General features: G+C 37.0%; 1 non-coding gene across 1 annotated transcript; it reads right to left on the bottom strand.

Annotated features, from left to right (window-relative positions):
* Window positions 1–9,061: 9,061 nt before the first annotated feature.
* Trnas-gcu (transfer RNA serine (anticodon GCU)) lies at window positions 9,062–9,143 on the bottom strand. Its single transcript has one exon. It is a non-coding gene; the product is annotated as a tRNA-Ser (tRNA).
* Between the last annotated feature and the right edge of the window lie 2,167 nt (window positions 9,144–11,310).

Raw genomic sequence — 11,310 nt, 5'->3', positions numbered from 1 at the left:
TTTGTATTGTATAGATAGTGCGATAGCGCAACGATCCCGCTGCGTGATGATATTCCATTCAAGCAGGTTCACTATTTGAGATCGGTATTTTGATCATCATCGTCACGTACTTAATGGTAGTTAGTGGACACCTCATATAATTCGGTCTACCTTGCCCGTTGAGCTTCTATAGGTACACAGCACACAGCTACCTATAGCATAGTATACAGCACTTTACTTAAATGGAAGCGTTAAGGAGGCAGGTAGGGACTTGGATAATTATAAATGTCATAAAATATAATGGTGTGTAGATATTATTGTCTCAGACGAGTTTAATCTTTAATTTAACCATCGACATATAATCGAACCGCAGGCGATACTCATCCGTGACTAATCGATTACACCACGCTACTGGGCATCCCGTGCTTCACTCATAAACCATTCTTTAAAATATTACAAACGAAAACGAACTTTAAGATGATATGTTAAGAGTAAAAAATTCTCCTATCAAGCTTTCTGAAACGATTCATCCATAGTGAACTAGCAATTATAATTTTGTTCTTAAGCTATCGAAACCTGATAATTTACAATTAAAAGTGGGATATTAAATCGTGTCGAACAAATCGTTTGATGTCGTCGTGACGCCAGATGAGTGCAAATGGAAAAATTATCATTAGTGTGCGATACATTTACATTAAGGATGCAGTTAAAATTTTCATTGTGACTGTACCACATAGCGGATCATTTATGGTCGCTGTAAATGAATAAGCCTAGTCGTTCATGGGGATTTTTTATCATATGTTTCATTGTACATGCCATACTTCACAGCAATAAAGATTCTTTGTTTTTGCTCGTTTTGCTGGCAGTGTGAATCAGTCCAGAATTTTCTGTTTCTAAGGATACAAGTCTTGATATGGGTTTTCTGAGAAAAGCAAGCTCGGCAGGAGCCTGTGAGGCACGTACCACGGTAGGCGACAATTCGATGGACGGATCGAATACTGTCAATAACTTGAACACAATGAGCTTAAATGCCGAACTGTCTCGCATCGCCACTACGCGTGACCATGCACCTCCTTAACAATCTTGATGCTTTCAATGTGCGATTGATTTTTTTACGTTCTCAATATCAATGCAGAGAAAGCAATAAAAAGAAATCTGAATAAGGAAATCTATTACGTTCGATAGACGTTTAAGAAACTGAAATTAATTTGAAACTGCTATGCTAAATCTGTGACGAAATTACGAATGCGGTAGTTACTGCTAACAAGTCATCTATTTTGATTCAAAATAGAAGATAAGATAGATCAGCATTGGCTTATTAGCATAGTAAATAGACTGAATGAAGTAATGGTCAGTCGACTATGAAAGACATTAAAACTTTCATTGTTTTAAGGTGGTGACTGTCATCGAAGTATATAGACGTTTCTACAGTATATTTATAGTAAAGTTTTAGGAGATAAGTACCTACAATACCTAGATACATTATGTTATTAATATTTTCGAAAACCAAAGTAAATTGATAGCCTAAGAAATTGTAGTCGACAAATTATGACGATAGGTACTTGGCGTGAGCTGCGGACTACCTAGCGGGTTTACCAGCGTTCCGGCTCGAAAAGCAGGAGTGCCAACGGGGTGGTTTTTAGTCGGTAAGAAGCTGTTACTCCCTCTCACGTCACCCAAGGTGGGAGAAGTCATTGGACGATTTTCCCTACTCAAAAAAAGATACTTCGCGTTTTTAATAAAATGTTCACAGATGCGATAATCGTAGTATCGGGCGTGACCACCAGTCAGGCTAATAATTTATTTCAAGTATCAACAACACAAGATCACCATCAATATTGGTAGCGAAAGAAAAGTTATTATTTTCTGAACTATGGTCATTAAAATTTTTGATTAACTACGTTTGATCCGTGTCGATAAGATGACTCTGCAAGTCCTCATATTGTCCTTTTTCTGTGAGCCGTAACTAAACGTTTATAGTTACATTTTTTACATCGTGTAGGTAGTAGACATGTTAAAATATTACGCCCTTAAATATAAGGAATGTATCGATCGATTGTCAAATTTTAAATTGTATCTATTGTGTGGGGAGCATAATAATATTTTTGTGATACAGGTGCTGGTGAAGAAGTTTCATTTATGTTTAAAGTTGGTGGAAAATTAGACTTCAATGATTAAGAGATCCTTTCTAGTCTAATTGTGTATGTCAAGTACTATGTCGTATACCGATCTTACAAACACAAATCCGAAAAGCCTTTAGCTATTTGCATAACCTATGACTGTAAGAGGAGTATAACTAAACCAGACAATAAACCAACGTACAGGGTTTAAATCAAGTGTTAATATGCATCCAAATCATAGCAGCGTGGTCCAAGTGACATAGCGGTAATGTGAATAGGTGGGTACATTAAGAGTGGTCCACATATCGCGTTTGTTCGTGTAGGGCAACCTTCACAATAAGAGCCCCACCTCGTGCGGCACGAGCCCGGTATAGAAACTAACCATTCGTCATCCATTATTCACGGCCTAAATTGCACAACTTTAGAGCGCCATTTCTAAATGACATCTAAATCTGTTACTGTATTAACATTGTGAATAAAATTCATACAATCAATCTACATAAATGTCCGTGAGCGTCCGTCCATTAGTCAGCTGGAGCACAAAGGGCACACGCTCGTCTCGTAAATCAGTCGCATGTACTTGTATTGAGACTGCTTGCCCAAATCGCTCTCAATAACCGATGTATGCGGCCCGCGCCCGCGCCCGCGCCGTCGTCGTCGCCGTCGCCAATACTGAACTTTCCAGCCATTAACGACCCCTTACGAATAACATTTGTCATTAGACGGAGGTCACGTCATTCCTACAATATCGAATGCTTTTATTAAACTAAGACTAATTTACAAACACAAACCCGGATTCCAATGCTAATGCCTTCTGCACGAAACATGCGACATGGGCTTTTTATAGTCAAAGATTAATAAAGATGTTTATCTATTAAAACTAAAGAGATAGGTAGATAAAGTACTACGAAATGCATGACCCTTTCACATGCGTGTTGCATTTGTGCAAGTGTCATTGCGTAACTTGTCGCGGTGACACGTAGATAGCTCGGCGTCCCACTGCGGGCGGATAGCGACTGATCTAATTTGTAAATGAAATAATCAGAGATGGAATTGTTAAAATGAAGTGTATAATTATTCAAAGTGCATACTAAACGCACCCTAATCGGTCATTAAGATATTAAATATTAGATGTGTTGTCGTGTCAGCGGTGGCGAGCGGGCCGGGGCGGGCGCGTGGCTCGCCGGGGGGCCCAGCGGGGCGCGCTACCGTCCGCTCGCGCTCCCTGCATCAGCCGCGCCGCGCCGACTCGCGACGTGCCAACTAATTGTTATGCTCGACCCCTGCTACTGCCTGACACCTTACACCATTATGACAAATGCTTGCTAATGCCTCCTAACTATCAATATTACTTTCTCCTAAAAATGTATCTGTCTTTAAAATCTTGATAACAAGAGCTCAGATAATTTTCATTCAACAATTATAAAAAAATCGAATACTTACTAATCTCTGTTTATATCCTTTCCATAAAATAATAGAAATACTAGTGTATCAAGTTACATCAAACCGCTTTAAAAAGAAGTTTATCTCGTTATCTGTTAAATATTGTCGCCTGATCTCTGGCGGCGCGGGCGCACGCACAAGAGGTGACGAAGCTAACTTTGAAACTCAACATATTAAAATAACGATGGGAATAAAATAAAAGAATACTTATTTATGCATAATAATGTTTTCGGGTGAATAAAAATGAGGGGATCCGTACAAATATCTAAATAAAAGAGTGTAACATCATAAAGCGGACGGTGTGGACGGCGAGGACGGGCCGGAGCGGGCCGGACGGGCCGCAGGGTCGCGCGGCTCGCCGGGCCGCTAGATGCCGCCGTCTGATTGTACCGCCGAACCACCGCGCATCATTTATATCATTTCATTGCGGCTGTTTACATTTCATTCATAAGCCAGATTGTCCTATCATAAAACCTAACTTTATATTGCATTTTATTATAATTTCTTTAAAGGTTCTTTACGTTTATTTTAAGTTTTCCGTAAGAGAATTTTGTTCGAACTGATGTGACAAGACAAGACCTTTGTACTTATGCATAATTTTTGTTGAAGTATGTATATTTAAGTACGTATAATTTGTAGAAAAAGTACCTATAGCAATATCGTATCAAGTGGTCGAGGCGAGCTTGCCCTTTTCTGGCTGCGCATAATTCCAACGACTGGCATCAGCGATTAAAATATGAATATAAACACAGTGTAATATTGTGACCGGCGATCGTTTTGATTATTTTTTATTTTAATAAGCCGTTGTCATGTAGTGTCGCCGCTGTCCGCCGCCCGCGCCCTCTGCCTCACCTCCGCCGAAGCTCGCACGTTGCTTCTTATTTATTGACCTATTAGAGATAACATTAAGATCAAGATGCACGGCCAAGGACCTTTGTTATAAAAATGTCTGCTTCATTATTCTTAAAAAAATTAACGCGAGGATTAATGTGGAATGGATACAATACGAACTTGTTTAATTGTGCTATAAATAATTTGGAATGTTATTCTCGGAAATATTTTTTTAAGGCAAGTTGATGTAAAATTAAGGCAACCTATATTCGGACTTTAATATTTTGATAGCCATGATGTGTAGGTGTAATAAAATTTTAACAGAAATAGAATGTATAATGGCACAAGTTAAACTTACATAATTAGGAATATAACAAAACTGGTTCATCTACAATGTGAGTTATCTTACAAGAACATGTAGAAATAAGAAAAGAAAATGGATACATGTTATCTTAGTGTAGAATAAGGTCCACACTATTGTCATCGTAGGCAAACAGATGGCGGCGTCCTCTCGTTATAATTTTTCCCAGATTTTTTAATCCACGTAATTTAAATCAATACTCATTATAGCCTTTCAAAGGACCGTCATCACGAATTTTTAACACAGAAACAAAGAACTTGTTTTATAATCTGATTTTTAAAGGCATTTTAAGTTTTATGGCCGTCGTAGCTTGATAAATAATCAGAAATGTCGACACGGTTCCATAACGAAAATCCTTTTTAAATGTGCAGTATATTGAAATAACTTTATCGATAACGATCTATACTTTAAGGAAAGGAAAAAGGTCGTAGATTCGACAGAATACAATCACGCGCAGATGTTTATGTTGGTCTGTTGTAAAGTTAGCTGCAATTTAGATTTGTTTATTATCACGGCTGAAGTGTTGAATAAGTTTTGAAGTTGTACAACAAATCAAGTTTCCGTGGAGAAGTATTCGTGACTGTAGCTCTGTAGGATAACCGCGCGCCGCGGAACTTGTGTAGCTGTAGCGGAAGTTAGCAATAAGTCGGGGACTTCACACCCGTTTATGACTTGATATCGACGTTATAAATATGTAAATAAGTAATAATGAAGAGTTTACACACAGTTATTATTGATACTGACAACGTTATCGATCGGCGAGTTTCGCGAACAAACGAATATTAGCTCCACAACTTCATCGTGGGAGGTCCTCGAGTCTGCTTTATTGATCAGATTCAATCGCATTATTGATTTAATACAAGTTTAATTTATTCAAGTCGTTATCATAATTTGTGTGGTTATGAAAGTGTTCACGAGTTTGGGAAATGCGCAGCATACCTTGACACCTGATTTGGATTGATTAAAACTTTACTACCGGACAAACCTGTTCCCGACTGACTGTTATCTGAATAGTAGTTAATTAATTAATGATCAACAGAGAATGATGCAGGGAACCTCCACTACCTACCGGTATGAGTGTTAAATCCCATAAAACAGCTACCAATTATAGAATTTTACGAGTCATTTGCAGTAATATTATATTTTCTTTTAATCACCAATTTAGTTATTAATTACTTACCTATAAGTTATTTACTGAGGTTTAAGATTTATAGGTAATTATTCTGATAATTCTTACTTGCCCTTCCCAAGGCTACACAGGGTGAACATAATAATATAAACACAACTAGCTACCGTACACAAAACATGCCTAGCTTTTGTATACTTATGTTGATACAATCATAACCCGAGATCATGAATTCAAAAGGTCCATAAAGAAAATTACAAGTTAGCTATTAAACTGTTTAACATTTCAGCCCCGTAAAGTAAAAGTAAAGTAATAAAAGTAGCGTAATAAATATCCAAGAGAGTTGTGTTAATTTCTTCTTTACACGGAGTAGATTAGGTACCAGGCAGGCGCAATCGGCAAAACTTCCTTGTTTTTAATTTTCTTTAAAACATCCACTTTTTTACATTTTATTTTCTGTGAATAGGTGGAAAGCTTTTTCACTTCCAGCGAGGTTATTTTTCTCGAAGGATGTAAATCGTAATACCATTTTGAACTTTATACTCTTTGTCCGAAGCTTTATTATCTCGAAACAAAACATTCTTCTTTTACTTTTTAATTGCTAAGTAGACGGCTAACTTTATCGACTGCTTCAATTGTTTTTAGGAATTCGTATCCCTAATTCATCTAGACTGTATTTGAAAAGCTTTTATCCTTTAAACAATGGCCGTTTAATTATTTGACTCACAATACGAGGGGTGATGAATGCGGACAGCAATTGTAATAATTTCTGAAGTATTGTGACGTTGAGGATGATACGTTGAGCGATAGCTTTCGAGTATCGTATTCCTGCATTTGCGATCATGGGAAAATTACCGATGGCTGGACAATCGTCGGGTCGGGTCGCGCGCGCCGCGGGCAGCGCCGGCCGCTCGCCTTATCACTCCGCGGCCCATTGTGCGGCGCGGCTTATTCCTGACATTCGCAATATTCCATTCCGTTCGACAAATACTCTCTAGATTACAGTAGGATGATTAGAATGTTTAGTACCCACCAACCGTATGCACTCGTCCCGCATTGAGCCTGTTCACAGATTTATACAGCGATCGTTTCGTACAAGTTCAACAATATTGCCGACTCATAACTTTGTCCCTATAAAATGAATAAAACTATCGAGATGATCGAGGCCATTCCTCATCGTGAGGAATTATGACACAAAAAATAAATAATATGAATGATTACAGTCGAGATTCTCGGGACGCCATTGTGGGTGTATCATAAAAACTGATCCTGTTATAGTTTGCGAAAGCAATTAAGTTGTAAAACTTAGTGGTCTCCACTGTCTTAATGAAATATTCCGCTTTGATTATTAATGTCGGTCATTTATTGAGGTGTAATATAAATCGGACAAAAATAAATATTATGCTAAGGCATCATTTTTATTTCGTTACGAGCGATATCAAATTCCTGCCCATTCGATTAATACCTATAGATATGAAGGTATGTTATAATGAAAGCTATGGAAAATCTGTCCCTTTACAAAGCTAAATGAGAAAGCGCGGACTGTATGGCTTAAATACTTAGATATAGGAATGATATCATTGTTATAGGAAACTCATTTACTCTATCCGGAGGGGAGAGGGTGAAATGGCAACTGCACTCTAAATTAGTATGAGGTATCTTTGTTCATTACAGACAGAAGTGAAATGAAGTAATCAAGGGAAGATTCATGTTGGGTCCTTAATTGTTTCATTTGTGTGATAATAGTATAATGCATCATTTATAAATAACAATGACTAGTCGCAAATGGGAATGCCGAATATGAGGGTTTTGGGTTCGATTTTATCAATACTGTCTACATGTAGTCTAGAAAATATAAATTGCTTTTTGTAATGCATGACAAATGAGAATATACCCACTCTCTACAATATTAAACACCGACAAATAGGAGACTAAGTTACATTTTATATAAAGCTTTGTGCTCACCACTATTTTATTAAACGGCGTGATATTATGTTCCATAAATTGGAATAACTAATTGACAAGTTATAACGACTTTCAACTCAAATTAAGCACCATAAAGACATAATAGAGCCGGTAATGAATTTCATGGACGGACCAATTTAAAGGACGCACAAAAAACGGCATAATACAACAATAACACACATTAATTAGGTAAACTACCAATAGCAGGGTATCAGGGGTGGTCCAATTAGCAATTATTTAGATATGAAATGGAGTACGAAGACAATTCACTTTGAATTATTGAAAGGTAACGTAATATTAATAAATTTTCCAAGAGAACGCGGCCCGGTATGTATAATGTATGACGAACGAACATGACATGTCTCTCGGCTAATTAATGTAAGCACTGCGCAGGAGTTAATTAATTGTCGGCTACCCATGTAGCGCATGAAACATTTATAAAATTCATAACAGAGCTAATTATGAAACATGGACGCGCCTGCGCTTTGCGCCACCCGCGGGGAGCAGTGCGCGCGCGCCGTTCTCCGCTTTAGTAAAAACTAACAATTCTCCACTGGCTTTTCTTGTTTATTAAATTACTGTTGAACATAGTCTATAGATATTCCCACCGCGATCATAAATCGAGTGTACTTGAATTAAATATTAAAATCTTTAACAAAAACTGGGCTGCATAGATGGTGAAACGAATTCATATTTTTTACATTTTGTAAGTCTGTAACCTCTGCTTTATAAATTCATATGTACTACACTAATTAGTAAATAACATACGTAATTTAGATATCTTCATAAGAAATACGGTACGAATTAGTTAAAAATCATAATGTTTTATTCCTTGAAGATTATCATGTGCTCGGAGATTTTCTCCAAGTTAATTTTAGCTCCACAGGTTTGTACTATCATATTGGATTGCATTAGGTAAAAGCTCCAACTGCAAATTTTGCTGAGTGAGTAATTTTAATTTGCTAAGTTGTCAGCAATCATTTTAATAAACCGCTGTATTCAGACTTATACTAATCCCAGTACTTAGCAGCAATTGTTTTCGACACAAAATCACTACTAAGGAATAGTTTAAGTCATCATTTAATGTCTCTAAGTCTCTACATTTATTATTATCTACCCCTTAAACTTAAATCCTAATTGTAAAACGTTGAAACATTTATTTCTATAAATAATCAAATAAAAAAATGTCCAAAAAAATTACACTACCTTTTGAGTACTTGTGCAAAATATTATTCTCGACGAGGATGGGATTCGAACCCACGCGTGCAGAGCACATTGGATTAGCAGTCCAACGCCTTAACCTCTCGGCCACCTCGTCAATGACATCGATGGCCAAATATACCTATCTAAAGTATGAATAACAGAAATGTCTTACAAACGTATGTCTGTAAGACATTTGCCATACGACGAAATCCATATTGCCATATTTTGTACTGAAGTGAACGGTATATTATATAATATTCCTGATAAGTGTTCTCGTTATCAATCTGTAATTGTCCCACTGCTGAATGAAGACCTCTTCTCAGGCAATGGGCATCAATCTTTACACTTTCTCAACTTCGGATGATTATATTTAAAAATATAGTCTAGGTTTCATAGACTTAAAATAAACATTAGCAAAATAAGCATTTTCAGTTATCAGTTTTTTTGAGGGATAAAATCATCCAATGACTTCTCAAGGCGAGAGGGAGTGTCAGATTCTTCCTGACTAAAAACCACCCCGTGCCTACTCCTGCTTTTCAAGCCGGAGCCCCGCTAAACCCGCTAGGTAATCCGCATCAGTAGACAAGGAAAACATCAATTTTCTTTCATTGTACGTCTGCGATATCTAAACAAACATAAAGAGCACATTTACCATGGAAAAGTCACATTGATACTTTTATTAATCTGGCCCCATGTAGGTATTTGTTTGCCCCAACATGAAACTGTTTTCATTACAAATACAAGAATGTATGTAGCTGTAAAGGAAAATATTCAATACGAGCGGTCGGCTTAACAAAACGCAGTCAAAACCATAAAATTTCCCTGATGTAAAACAAGTAGTTACCGGCCATCTGCAACGTCGGCACGTATATGGAGGTTGTTTAATATTAAACAGCAAATTAGTATGACTAAACTAACGAAATCAATTAACTCATTTTTTTGTTGTAAAACAGGTTTTGTTGTAGGCCGTTCCAGGATTTCGCGGTGACAATCAAGTTCCGCTCTGACTGATAAAACAATACAATGTCGTGTCGTGTAAATATTTAATTCATTCTTTAAATGTCATTACAATACTTATACCATGGCCACATGTGTTTATGGGACGGACATGATACGTTTATGGTGTTCTTTGTACGAATGCTTTGCGGTATTTTACGGCATTCATTCTTTTGAAGAGTTTTGTGAGGCATCTAATATAAATCTTGTCTTCGTTTGTGAAAGCGTAAAGATCGTTGTTGATGTTCTCAGATCAATAGGCAACAGAATATGTTACACCTGTATTTCCCCAAGGTGAAATTGTTGAATAAATACAATAAGAGATATTATAGGAAATTTTTAATATAGGAAAACCCGATTAGACAAACACAATAGCGGCGATTTTAACCAATGAAGTTGATTGCAGTAGCCAAATATGATTGGTATTAAAGTAATAAGGTACTACTAGCAATCAGCCTTCCGTAAAAGCACTTGCTAATAGAAATTTAAAAATAAAAGTCCATTAAGCAACTCAGCAGGTTGCCGTACCTAATCATTTAAGTAGCTACCTACAGGGTATGAGTAGACTACATATATTATAATACTAAGTAGGTAGAGGTACCGTCTTGGCTAAATAAGATTACCTACTTACACTTAAGGTTGTGGTTAACTCATAAGCCGGTCAAGTGTCAATTGGTTCCGTCTATTACGTAAAATATAAAACCACTTTTCTTTTATTTTTTACACTATGGTAGACAGGTGTGCACATATTAAAGTTCTGTCATTTCAAGTCAGGATCTGCGAAATATGATCTCCTTTTCTGTTCTCTCTTAGCTCGCTTTATTTCTCTAATCATTTGTACGCTAGTCGTATGAGTCAATAGAAAAGTCTGTGTGTTCAATTGATATGAGATTGACATAATTTAGTCAATCGTCATTTGTCTGGGAGCAGACGTCATCAAACAATTCATCTATCTATCATTCTCTTTCCGGATTTAACTTACTTTAGGATTTAACGGTAACGCTAGCCATTCCAATCACAATTTTTATCCACCAAATAATCCAGTCACGGCTAAAATTACCTACCTACCAACAATTCGCAGAAAAGAAAATCCGCAGATTTAAATCGAGTAATAACACTATCGAGATAACAGTTATACTGGAGGCTCTCAGTACTTGGGCATAGAATCCGTCTAAGTAAGTAATGTAGAAAACAAACGTGATGGAATGGTTCGCTGTCCGTACTTCGTCCGTACAGGCAGATAAACCGATAAATACAAAGGCAGATCACGTCACTGGTAACGGTTT

The sequence above is a fragment of the Spodoptera frugiperda genome, chromosome 1 (assembly GCF_023101765.2).
Source record: "Spodoptera frugiperda isolate SF20-4 chromosome 1, AGI-APGP_CSIRO_Sfru_2.0, whole genome shotgun sequence".
Taxonomy (NCBI): Eukaryota; Metazoa; Arthropoda; class Insecta; order Lepidoptera; family Noctuidae; genus Spodoptera; species Spodoptera frugiperda.
This window is presented reverse-complemented; position numbering and strand designations above follow the sequence as displayed.